Genomic DNA, 3,392 nt, shown 5'->3' on the forward strand with positions numbered 1-3,392 from the left:
GTGTTTGTGTACATGTATTACATCAATCTATTATTTCTTGATTATTAATTATTAGTGATAGTATTAAAGGAATGAGAAGGAAAGTGAAGAGAACTATATCAAATCGTTCCAATAGAAGACCATTCACACCATTGAGGTACTTATAGATATACTGTATAGAGAGAGACTAGTGACATATTATGATATTATTGTGGTACATATTGTATTTATATTATTAGTAAAAATGTTGATCAGTTAGACACAATGGATGAATCATTTACTGATCTTGTAAGTAATATAGTATTAGTAAGAATACTATGAGTGACATACCCTCCCTCCCTCTCTCTCCTTTCATAGGATTCTACTCTCAATACTTGTACACTATCAGTAGCTCCTCCTTTTCCTCCTACTCCAATGAGAGCTCCTCCCACTAAAAGACAAGCATTAGGATATGGACATTCATTTAGTTCAATGGATCTCACTAAATTAGGATCCACTGGTACACTCTGATAACATGTTACTTTATGTATGTGATGCTACTTATTATTATTATTATTATATTTTTAATTCGTTCCTCCTTCATTAATGTATTTATGTACTTATGTTGTATTTGCTTCTTCCCTTTCTGTCTCTTATCATTGCTGTTATTTCTGTTTCCAAACTAAACTAATTTAATTCTGCCAATTACTTTTGTAACAAATTTACTACACTTTAGCACATGTAGACACATGCATAAATAAAACTATTGATAATTGAACCGGGGAAGTTTCTTGTTGCAAAGTCAGATACACTTACATGTGATACTCCTTCAATTTATAAATGTCACTTCTGGCAAGAGGAATTAGCTTTTTTTCCAGTAATCAACAACACTGCTGCATATATTTATATGCTATTACTTACAACTTGATGTCCTGACACACATTAGTAATGCTACATGTATGTCTCAGACATATTTACATATTTTACATGCATGTACATGTACTATGCATGTACTGTACATGTACATGTATTACTACCTAATGTAGCCATAAACTAGTAAATTATTATATATTGTTTTGTTTATAATTTTTTAATCATTCTGGATGGCAGCTGGGTCCTCTTCTGGGATGAGAAGATCAATATAAGTTTCATCGTCATATGTATCCTATTGATGCCACAGACTCAACTACATTATGCATTTAATAATGAGACTTACCACAAATCCACCTTTTTCTTGAATCACCCTCCTTAACCCACTGCATAATTATTAAAATAACCTGAAAATGTTTTTAACAAACCTCTTCATTTTAGTAACCAGTTCTTTGTTGTGTTTTGTATAAAATACACGCCATGGAGCAGAGGTTTCAGCTGGTGGAGCATGCTGTAAGATAATTAATTATTTTGGTGAACAATAGAGTATGCATGTACATGTACATGTAACTAACCCATTCTGTAGTCCATTGTTTTACAGTGCCATCAGAACTGATGTAATACATAGATTCACTTGTAGCTCCTTCATAACCTGATTCTGCAACCTACATGCATATGTGTATAAAAATTAAATATACATGTATAGTCAATAACAATTTTTTCATACATCAACAATTATATCATCTTCACTAAGTTCGTGTTCACATTCTGCTATTTCTTTTTTCTATTAGTAAATTATGTGTTTTATACATTTATTTATTAGTGTTAGTTACCATTTCTTGTGCACCTCCTGATGGTAATTGGCAATATTTAAAATAGCCAATTGGTATAAAAAGCTTTGAAGTTTCAAGAAATTGTATCAATTTTTCTACCTAAGATATTATACAATGAATCAAAAGATAAATATGTATCCACAACCTCTGGATTGACAACTGTTTGTTTTATTACTCCAATGATTGAGTCATTAAGACGACTGTAAGTATCCATGGTCTTTATGGCATCAATAAGTGACAATCTTTTTCTGTTATTTAAATTAAAGTTACAGTATTTGATTAATAATAATTAAATTACCCGTCAGGTCCTCTAATAAATTCAGCTTCTCCACATTTTATTAGAATTCGATTGATCCTATAAACTAGTAGAATAACAAACATCAATACTTTATCATTATACATTGTAGCAACAATTCTATTTTTTCTTTCAAAATATAATTCTTTAAAAAGAATATGACGATCAGTAAAGAATTTGTTGTATGTGTCTAAATCCTATATTTTATATACAATTAATGTAATATACATAACTGTGATACTTCTTCAATAGCACAAATGTGTCTCTTTCCATCAGAACACACTTCAACATGTATTTTATCCAGAAATTTTCTAAAATAATTATTTAATTTAAATATGGTTGTAATAAAACTTTAAAATTAACCTCCACTTAAAATTAATCCTCTTTCCCAATACAGCTGAATCTCTCATTGTATAATCCATTCTGTTTACATCCAAACTGCTCATTCTGTTCACCACTATCTGTAAATAATAATATATAAATAAAAAAACAGATTACATCATACCTCATAAAGGAACACTTTATCTTCACGCAGTGCCTAATAACCAATGATAATGTTACAAGATGACATTACAGTAAACATACAGCTTGTGGTCCCATTTTTCCTGTCATTAGTTCTTTGATAAATTCAATATCTTGTTCAGGATTATCCAAATATTCATCAAATGGCAATTTGTTGGCTTCAATCATATGTTGGAACATCATCACATTAGCAGGTGAGCCCTAGGCTTTCATTAAAGTAAAGATAATATATTGATAATGTACTTTCCAATAATGTATAGAAGCTTTGATTTCCTTCAAGAAATCAGAAAAAATGTGAGAGAAAGGACCATGACCCAGGTTATAGCAAAGAGCAGCAATTTGTACACACAAAACATCAGAATCAGTAATATTCAGCTCAGGCTGTCTCTTCCTGAGTGTCTTCACAAATTTCCCAGCAAAATAATACATTCTGCACCATAAAATAAAATTTTAATGATTATTTCTCAATATAGGTACTTAGAATCTATTATCTAGCCTCCACTTCCTTACCCAATGCTTTGCTCATATCTTGAACATGTTGCTCTTGGTATATTATGATAAGTGTAGCCTACATGAAATTAACATAAGAGCTAAATTATTTATTATAGTTTCGATTACAATAATTTACCCAATTTTTTAATTTTCTTGAGTCTTATAAACTGCTCTGTTCTCACAATTTTTATCAATAAAGGATGATCTATTTTGATGAAGCCATAGATATCATCCTCATATACCTATAAAATTATATTATGGTACACATGTGTCTATTGCTTACAATAGGATTAGGATCTTGTTTTAATCCTAATTGGCCTATACTCACAAGATAAAGTATTATGAATTGGTTTATCTTTGCTAAAATACTTTGTTTCCATTGACTACTGTATATATCTTGTCTCAGAGTAGATAATTCTTCA

The 3,392-nt window shown here is 30.2% G+C and overlaps 2 protein-coding genes and 1 long non-coding RNA gene across 3 annotated transcripts in view; all 3 read right to left on the bottom strand.

Moving 5' to 3' along the window:
• Nucleotides 1-3,392, bottom strand: part of LOC109586046 (uncharacterized) — a 24,109-nt gene that overhangs the window by 17,297 nt on the left and 3,420 nt on the right. The gene's annotated exons all lie outside the window — the stretch shown is intronic.
• The window catches only part of LOC109586051 (deoxynucleoside triphosphate triphosphohydrolase SAMHD1-like), a 14,091-nt gene that overhangs the window by 8,179 nt on the left and 2,520 nt on the right, over nt 1-3,392 (bottom strand). The window lies entirely within an intron of this gene.
• On the bottom strand, nt 1,662-1,904 carry LOC109586055 (uncharacterized). The gene is made up of 2 exons (XR_002186790.1): nt 1,807-1,904; nt 1,662-1,760 (listed from the first exon to the last, which is right to left on the bottom strand). It is a non-coding gene; the product is annotated as an uncharacterized LOC109586055 (long non-coding RNA).

Source organism: Amphimedon queenslandica, unplaced genomic scaffold (assembly GCF_000090795.2).
Source record: "Amphimedon queenslandica unplaced genomic scaffold, v1.1 AMPQUscaffold_12959, whole genome shotgun sequence".
NCBI classification, from domain to species: Eukaryota; Metazoa; Porifera; class Demospongiae; order Haplosclerida; family Niphatidae; genus Amphimedon; species Amphimedon queenslandica.